This window comes from Sardina pilchardus, chromosome 8 (genome assembly GCF_963854185.1).
Source record: "Sardina pilchardus chromosome 8, fSarPil1.1, whole genome shotgun sequence".
Taxonomy (NCBI): Eukaryota; Metazoa; Chordata; class Actinopteri; order Clupeiformes; family Clupeidae; genus Sardina; species Sardina pilchardus.
The window spans coordinates 5,955,101-5,965,119 of NC_085001.1; the positions used below are offsets into that span (position 1 = coordinate 5,955,101).

The 10,019-nt window shown below is 46.4% G+C and overlaps 1 protein-coding gene across 1 annotated transcript in view; it reads right to left on the reverse strand.

Moving 5' to 3' along the window:
- The window catches only part of znrf3 (zinc and ring finger 3), a 76,154-nt gene that overhangs the window by 14,842 nt on the left and 51,293 nt on the right, over positions 1-10,019 (reverse strand). The gene's annotated exons all lie outside the window — the stretch shown is intronic.

Consider the following 10,019-nt stretch of genomic DNA (forward strand, 5'->3'; position numbering starts at 1 on the left):
AGAGAGGGGAAAGTTGGTATGTGTATACAGTAGGTGTGTGTGTATGAGTGTGAGTGAAAATGTGTTGATAACCATGCAAGTGGACATGTAAAAACACACACACACACACACACACACACACACACACACACACACACACACACACACACACACACACACACACACACGACAGGCCGACACCTCTAATCACACACACACACACAAACACACACACACACGACAGGCCGACATCTCTAATCTACCTAATGCATCCACTTTTCTCAAAGAGAGAAAAAAGATTTTAAAAATCACAGTGCCTGCTGAACTTAGGGAGAGAGTTATTCACTCAATCCATTCTTCTTCTTCTTCCCTCTTCTTCCCTTACTACTTCTTCACTTCAGTTCCCATGGTCTCTCCATTTTCTCTCTCCTGCCCTGTTGTACCTCCTGAGCTTCTTTCTTCCTCTCTCTCAAGTCTCTCTCTCTCTCAAGTCTCTCTCTCTCTCTCTCTCTCTCTCTCTCTCTCTCTCTCTCTCTCTCTCTCTCTCTCTCTCTCTCTCTCTCTCTCTCTCTCTCTCTCTCTCCTCTCTCTCTCTCTCTCTCTCTCTCTCTCTCTCTCTCTCTCTCTCTCTCTCTCTCTCTCTCTCTCTCTCTCTCTCTCTCTCTCCCTCTCTCTGCTCAACTGTAATTAAAGCAATTAAGCCTTCAGAAGACTCTGCTCTACCATTATACTGTAATTTCATGTTGCCTCCTGACTTCTGGGGTTATTAAAAGATAAAGGCATATTTTCCCATTTGGACTTTTCTTATATGTGGTGGGTTTTTTCTGTCTCCATCTTTCTCTTTCTCTCTCTCTTTCTCTTTCTCTCTCTCACTCTCCCTCCTATTTTTTAGACGGAGTGCCAAGACCTACATTCTTACTCACATTACTGACTTCCATTCTATGGCGGCGGGGGAGAAAAAAAAAAAAAAAGAAATCAAAAAGATCTCTACAGAGAACTGTGGCGAACCGCTTTCGCTGTCAAGAACTTCTACGTGGGCTTCGGGGAGGAGGAGGAGGAGGAGGAGAACTCTGACTGTGTGCGCTCGCAGGATCAAGGCAAGAATGCTCCAGTGGAAGAAAAGCGAGCTTTGAGCCTTCAAGCACAGACGCAGTCGGCAGTAAGCGGCACGCTGTGGTCCAACACCAACAATATACCAAGCAAAGCAGAACCAGTCACTCGTGTCTGTGGGCTCGCGCTCAACGGAACAATGCCACTTCTGGCAAACGCAGGCACAGAAAGACACTGGGCAGCCACAGGATACCAGAATATACTGGGAGATGCTAAGCTAAAAGAGACAATAAGCAACACTGACAGACAATCAAAAATGAAAGAATAAATAACTGAAACACTATTCACTGTCCAGAAGCAAAAACCGAGAGAAAATGGCATCAAGTCCTCATGAGCACAGACTTGCTCACTGTACTGATTTACGCTGAAGCTTTGAAAGTCTTCCGAATTGTTTGAACTGCCATGACACAGGAGCCCACTGAAATGCCTTGTGCCTTTAGGCTACATCACCTTTTTCATTTGTCTTTTTAACTCACTCTTTTTTTTTTTAGGTGCTCACTTTCACCATCTTATAAAGTTTGGAGTCCACTAAATTACACAGTAGAGGCCTATTTTATGATGGGAGTCAAGGGACCTATACGTTACAATTTGAGAGTATTTTTTATGGAGGTTTAAAAATGTTTATGAAGCACATAAAAGTCGCCTCGACAACCGGCACCACTGGTTTAAATCTGGGTGGCAGTTTACCTCACATCCTACACACTCTTTCTGCAACACACTATTAATTCGACAGGGCTACGTTTGTATACAGTGGGTATAGTAAGTATTCACACCCATGCTAAAGTTGACTAAAAAGAGGAATATAAAATCATCTTTTGAGAATTGATTGTAATGCCTTAATTCAAAAAATGAGTAAAATCAAACCGCTAAGGACACTAATTTTCTTTGTGATTGAAGAATGTATCGTAAATAGATAAATGTTCTTCCTTAAATACAGGTTGCATAAGTATTCAACCCCTATGCTAAATTCCCATAGGAGCAGGAGGATTTTTTATATGTTTTTATTTTTAAAGGCCAGCTATTTCATGGATCCAGGATATTATGCATCCTGATAAAGTTCCCTTGGCCTTTGGAATTAAAATAGCCCCACATCATCACATACACTTCACCATAGATAGAGATTGACATGGTGCTTTTTCCAGTTAGCCTATTAGCCTGTTTGATTTGCATTGAGCTCAATGAGCATCAAACAGGCTAATTGGCTAACTGTAAAAAGCACCATGCCAATCTCTAGCTATGGTGAAGGGTATGTGATGATGTGGGGCTATTTTAATTCCAAAGGCCAAGGGAACTTTATCAGGATACATAATATCCTGGATCCATGAAATAGCTGGCCTTTAAAAATAAAAACATATAAAAAATCCTCCTGCTCCTATGGGAATTTAACATAGGGGTTGAATACTTATGCAACCTGTATTTAAGGAAGAACATTTATCTATTTACGATACATTCTTCAATCACAAAGAAAATTAGTGTCCTTAGCGGTTTGATTTTTACTCATTTTTTGAATTATGGCATTACAATCAATTCTCAAAAGATGATTTTATATTCCTCTTTTTAGTCAACTTTAGCATGGGTGTGAATACTTACTATAGCCACTGTACATTAACGAGTCAACGTTGTATATTTAGACATACACTTTTGAACATAAAATACAAGGAGGGAAAAGACGTTTAAAAACTGTTGTCTGACAGGTGTATTGAATCCCTCGGATTTACACCATGGTGAGTATGCAGCTTAGTGTCTCACAACCTCAGTAAGGAGACATGATGCAAGATTCTCAACGTCTCACAACTATCACAGAGTACTCCTCCGACTCCAACAGACACAGACACTTAGGGCCGCTTTCTTTAACATGGATTACACCTTGTATCCCAAACATGGGCTAAGACTAGAAACCAGACTAAAAGAAAACTTCAATGAGAATCTCCACAGAAAAAAAAAGTCGAGTACTAAGCTTATGTATGGGGAAGATTCGGTGTGAATCTTGGGCTGTGTCTCAAACCGCATACTTCCGTCCTGAGCGCTTACTTCCATAGTACCCACTTTTCAAGGGCTAGCATTGTCCCAATATCTGCACTGTATACTTAAAGTAAGCATGTGAAGTGTGCAAGGAGGCCGTTTGAGACACAGCCATAGCCAAGTTGGCTGGCCAGCTCAACGGCATACAAAGTGCCCTCCCCGCCAGCGCGAGTGCCCGTCGAGTCCGAGTCCAAACGAGGTGCCAATCATGTTGGTTGGTGGCCCCTGTTAAGTAGTGCAGAATTAATGTCGGGTAATTTCCGGCAAAAGGCTCCCGGAGGAGCCGAGTCCCCAGGTCTGCTGAGACTCACAGTGCATGTGCACCATCTCTTCAGAGCGCAGGGTGTTTTTTTATACACAGGGTCAGACACAGTCTGTTAATAAACACGGGAACAACAAGAACAAGAACAAGAACACACACCCACACACAAACACACATACACACACACACACACACACACACGTGTGCTTTTCCATGTAGAATGTACGTCAAGCAGAGATCATAAGACAACAAATATGATCTATTTTGAAATTATGTATTCTGAGAATAAAAGGGATTGAAAGAGAAGAAAATCATCTTCGTATAAGTGACTCATCAGGAGAACTGAAGCATCAGGAGAACTCAGTCATGGCCCCTGGAACCAGCTGGCCCACCCGCGTCATTAACCCAGGAGATGAAGATGTTCTCCATCTCATGTCTGAGCTGATGGCACAACACAGTGGATGCGGTTGGTCTCGTCTTCTCTCTTACCGCCATGTCCTTCCTCCTGTGTCCCCTACCTTAGGCCTAGTCGCTCTCACTCTCGCTCGTATTCCCTCACTCTTACGCCGTCTCATTCACTGTCACTCTGTCGGTCAGTCACTCTCACTCACTCGGTCACACTCACTCACTCACTCGGTCACTCTCTCACTCACTCGGTCACTCTCTCACTCACTCGGTCACTCTCACTCCATCCCGAAGTCCAGCATACCAAGCACTGCAGGCTTTTCAGCATGTGTTGCATAACCCAAAATGATACAATTGGGAGGTCCAGCACAGTGAATGTGTGTGAGAGGGCACCTCAGGAGGGTCCAGCCCTGTGAATGTGTGTGAGGGAGCACCTCAGCAAGAAACACAAGAAGTGGCTCTGGGTAAACAGGGGCCTCTGGGGATGGGAAATGATTTTGTCTTTCATCTTTCATGAAAAACTAAAAAACATCTCTCATTCTAGCTGCCTCTCTCCAACTCTTTCCCTCTCCTCCATCTTACTTCACCGATATCACACAAATGGGTACGTCTGAAACGATGCCATATTTGTGGCAACACAGATCCTCTTGCATATGAGTCACAATTTACCACAGTGGCAAAATAGGTCTTTAGCGCATCTCAAGGCAGTGTATAAAGGCTGCTGGCAAACGAAGACAACAGGCATGAACGGAAACAAACAGTGTCTCAATACGCACAGTAAACAATCCAGGCCAATCAACACAATCATTCTTGAACACAGAACAGCGGGGTGCAATTCGATTGGCTGTTGAGCTCAAGTATCAACAACCTTTCTGGATCTTGAATTTTTTTCCTTTCTGTGCGATGCCAGTTGGCCTTTCAGGACCTCTTGTTTTGAGCGCGTGTTGCTGTTGTTATGTCTGCACTAAGGACTTTTAAGTCCCTGATTTGGACAATGGCATCTCCGATCCCTAACCCGAGCTCGGTCCCCCTATCCTTGCCTGCTTACTTTGTGGTCCAGTGCATCCTGTGCTTAGTGTGCCCAGTAAACATCTCGGGCATCAGCTGCCCACCACTCCTGGCCATCAGCGCCCCCCCCTGACTCAGGATGGACAATCACTGATTAAATTTCCTTCTGTTTTTGTTTTCTTGGTAGGATGCATGTTTAGCTTCCTTACCCACTGTGGCTTACCAATTTTGGTCAAACACACACACACACACGCACAGGAAAATAAACAGCTCTTCAGGCTATGGAGATTGCGCTTCTTTTGAAAAATGAGTTTAAAGATTACATGATGAAAGGAAAAACACAAAGACAACACACACACGCACACGCAACCATGGCAACCATGGCAGGGTCTCCTGTGACTGTGATCGATATCACTGCATTCTTGTGAGAGGAGGACCTCAATTAGGAAACATTCCAGTCGTTAGCCTTCTCACAGCTTTAAACAGGCCTGGCAGGCAGACGTCCGATATCAATAGCCTCAGAGAGCTAATCGCTAATCCCACTCACGTCCCCCGACTCCTCCACCTCAGCACGACTCGCCCAGAGGAAATCATATCTGACAGGCCTGTTGCTGATGAATGCTGCTTGCAAGCTGAGGGGGGGATTTCTTCCTGGAGCCTTTCAACTGAACAAATAGCTAATGTGGCTAGGTAGCTGGACAGTTAGTTACAGTAGATCCTCTTCTATGAGTGAGTTAGCGTATTTTTTTCAGTGAGAAATACAGTTGTGCAGTTTAACTTGGCCCATGCCAAACACTTCACTGTTGGTGGCTGAAACTTCTCCCCCCTCTCCCTCTTTCTTTCTCTCTCTCTCTCTCTCTCCAAATGTTTAGCACACATCCACACTTCCTTGGTAGTGATAAGATGAGGAGTGAGTAATGGTGTAAACTTCAGAGGGCCGCCAGACACAGACGAGTCCTGATGGCTTATCGTCTTCCTCTACACACACACACACACACACACACACACACACACACACACACACACACACACACACACACACACACACACACACACACACACACACACACACACACACACACACACACACACACACACACACACACACACACACACACACACACACACACACACACACACACAGGTCTGCGGCGAACTCGGAAACGCTGTGGAGTGAGGCTCATTAGTGGTTCTAAGACGGAACACTTTTAAGTGATCATCGCTGACTTCCACAATGACTTCAAGGAAAAAGGCATCAAGTCGACTGATGCGTTTTTCTTTTAAATGTCTTAAAAGTTTGCACTAAACTTGTAAACATCAAAGGCTGCATCTTTCGTGTGTGTGTGAGTGTGTGTGTACACGCATCAAGGTTAAATCTTATTAGTTCATTCAAGTCTACATCCCTTTGAAATTGAAAATGACAGATATATCCGTGAGCTTCATCAAAGATTCATATGTTGGACCGAGTGCACCAGCCAGACACGAGACTGAATCCTCCTTACATGCCAGACAAAGTCACTCAGCGAAAGAAGAAAACTTTTTAGGAGAGGGCAGAGGACTGCAAAAGTCTTCAGTGCGGTTCAGACAGAGAAAGGAGGAGGGGAGAGAGAGAGCAGGAGAGAGAGAGAGGGAGAGAGAGAGAGAGAGGGAGAGCGAGAGAGAAACTTCAGTACAAACAATCCAAGGGCCTAGAGTAATTCGGCAGGCAATTTTCAGTGGCTTTAATGAAAGGCTCCATACCTTCTGCCTTCATATTTCTCTAATCTCTCTCTCCCTTGAAGCCACCTCAGGGACGATGCCTCTGCTTGCATGAAAGCGCACAGCTCTGCCTTTGTAATGCTATCTGCTTTTGGAAAAGGGAGCGTCCCCCCTCCCTCCCTCCCTCTCTTGCTCTCTGGGCAAACAGCAGAGTGCAGGTCACAACCAGGCCTCCCTGACACTCTCCCTCTCTTTCCTTCTCCCTCTCTCTGTCTTTCTTTCTCTCTCTCTCTCTCTTTCTGCTTAGCATTGCCAGGGATTACAGGCCAGGGAGAGTGGTGGTTGGGGTGGTGTGTGTGTGTGTGTCTTATTTATAAGAGGTGGAATCGGTGGGGGTTGGGGATTGAGGGATATAGAAGAGTGGAAGCAAAGACTTTCTTCAAATTACTTTAAAACAATAATGTACTTTTCGATAGAGACAGAAACAGAAAAGAATTGAAGCTCAAATATACAGAAAAGTTCATTCAACAAGTTGCAGAGCTTCACAAAGCTCACAGACATGTGAAAAAGTGCATCACAGATATCTTAAAACAGATAATGTGAACAAATGTATTCTAGTCAACTACGTTCGAAGAGGTTTCAGGCTAGTTGTTGTAAAGCCTTAATAGAGCACTACATGGCATCCCCATGACCACTAGCTAGTGGTATACAGACACACTCTTGGTGCACATTTTGGAGCCCTCATCTTGTCGTCACTTGTTGCCTAGCGAGAGTGTAATTCACCGCCGGCTAGAGAGGGGAGGATGGGAGAGGGCAGAACTGTACTAAAAACAGAACTGGGGGGAGGTCAAAGGTTAATATACCTGCACCTGAGGCGCTAGCTCATTCAGCTTCTCCCCAACTCCTCCTCCACCACCCCCCCCCCCCCCCCATCTCCAACAGCCCACCCACCACCACCCCAACCCCAACCCACCCGTTGGGACCAAAGCCTTCCTTCTGTTGCCATAGGGAAGAAAGGCCCTGCTGGTAAGAGGCATTCTCCTGTTTCCTAGCTGCACCTTCAGAAGGGTGACAATAGAGAGTGTAATTTACCCCTGCCAAGTTACCCCCCCCCCACGCCCCAACCCCTCTGCTACCCCCCCCCAACCCTCCCCTCACCTCCTGTTACAAACAGGCCAATAGTTTTTCTTGCGGCTACCAGGTGTGTGTGTGTGTGTGTGTGTGTGTGTGTGTGTGTGTGTGTCTCTATCTCTCAACCCAACCCACTCTGCTCAACACCCCTAAACACCCTCCACACACCACCACCTCCAGCCGCTATGAGCTCAGCCACTCAAGTCAAAGCTGGCCCCACAAACGCATCCCCCACCCTCACACCCCAACACCCCCTCCACCCCCTCTCAGAGGTCCCACCCCCACCCCCCAGCAGAGAATAAAAGACGGGCTTAAACTCCGGCACAGAGCGTCCTCCGGAGAGAAAAAAAAGAAAAGAAAAAGAGACGGAAAGAGAAAGAGAGAGCGAGAGAGAGAGAAGGGGGGAAAGGGAGAGAGAGAAAGCCCGCCAACAAGGGCAGGATGAAGCCTAATCTAAGCACAGAAGAGTTCAAACACAAGAGTTTTTTCTACAAGAGACACGAATGACATGAACAAAACATGCTCTCAAACAAATCTAGATATTTTTCAATGAGGCCTATTCTTTTAATGATGAACAACTTGCAAGTAAACATGAAACATTTAACTTTGCCTTAAAAAATAAATAGCAGGAGAAGACCAAAAACCTACAAAAAAACAGACATACAGAAAAAAACCAGACAAACAAAAACAACCATCCAACTCACAACAACACTTTCTCCTCCCAACCCTTTACTTTTCTCTCTCTCTCTCTCTCTCTCTCTCTCTCTCTCTCTCTCTCTCTCTCTCTCTCTCTCTCTCTCTCTCTCTCTCTCTCTCTCTCTCTCTCTCTCTCTCTCTCTCTCTCTCTCTCTCTCTCTCTCTCTCTCTCTCTCTCTCTCTCTCCCTCTTGTCTTAATGTCTCAGGGCCTCTTCTCTTCTGGCCCTCTTTAAAGAGGGTCCAGTGCTGTGAAGTATGATAATGGTCATTTGGCTCCCCCATTGAGGCCGGGGTAATTCGGCCCCGCCGACGGCTCACTTTGGGCCGCGTGACACACGCAGCTTCCCAGTGACCATGGCAACACACCCAGTGGGTTCCCGCGGCTGTGAAGGCATGATTTCATACCCTGGGCCGCGCAGACAAAAAAGAGAGAGAGAGTGAGAGAGAGAGAGAGAAAAGAAAACCCTACAGGGAGAGCGCCCCCCCCCCCCACACCACCACCACCCCACTCTTTCCTCACCACAGAAGAAGAAAGAGAGGAGAGAAAAAGAAAAAGGAGGAGAGAAAAAGAAAGTGAAAGAGATGAGAAGGAGGAGGAGGAGTAAAAAAAAAAAGAAAAAAAAAGGAAAGAAAAGAAAAAGGCAAAACATCCAGCCCAGATAATATCAGCAAGTTGAGGCAAACACACGTAAAAAAGCTGAGAGCGGGGAGGCGGGGAGGTGCGGTGCGGTGGCTGTGAGTGGCCCGGGGCTCCAGCGAGGCTTTCTTCTCCTTCTCCTTCTGCTCCTGCCTCTCCAGCGCTGCGTTTGAAGCGCGCATGAAACTGTCATGTTTGGAGAGCCAGGGAAGTGCCTTAAGTCTTCAGCATCTCGGCGGTGGGGGGCAAACGGCAGGGGCGTGCACAGGCACTGCCTCTCAGAGCCACTGGTTCAGAGTCCTGCGCTGATGCCTTCTGGCAGCTACCTGGTGATCTCCACAGATCACAGGCCGGCATACTGTGTGTCAACACACACAAACACTCCACTTGAAGAACAGCGGCTACATCGGCACAGCTCCACTCCACTATCATTTTAAAATGCCGTTTTAAGACTAATGCGATCTCCTCCAGATGCACGTTTGCAATTCCTGCAAAACTGAATGGTGTGGGCAGTCTTTGGGCAGAAAGGGAGCATGTGTTTGTGTGTATGCATGCTTGAGTGTGTGTGTGTGCGCGCGTGTGCGTGCGTGCGTGCGTGTGTGTGCGTGCGTGCGTGCGATCTAGAGTTGGATTAATGACCCTTCATTTTTGCCCCAGAAAGTCTCTCCAGAGACTCTGCAGTCCACTGATAGGCTACTGTACTGTACTGTACTGCACTGCACCGAGCACAGCAGGGCATATTCTATAGACGCAGCCTCAGTATTCCTTCACATTCACATTCAGCAGTGTGTGTGTGTGTGTGTGTGTGTGTGTGTGTGTGTGTGTGTGTGTGTGTGTTCACATTCCCATTCAGCAGTCAGGACAGATCCATGCTTCTCCACAGGACACTACAGTAGTGAGGAGGATCTAGCAGAGAAAGTGACAAAGACTAGTGATACTCAGGTCCAAAGCTGGGCTAACCGCTAACCCTGACCACTGTTCCAAGCCTCCGACTCTTCACCTCCTTACACTCACCCGAGACAGAGTCAACCAGTGAACACCTCCTCAACTGGTGCTGCAGTGTGGGGCTT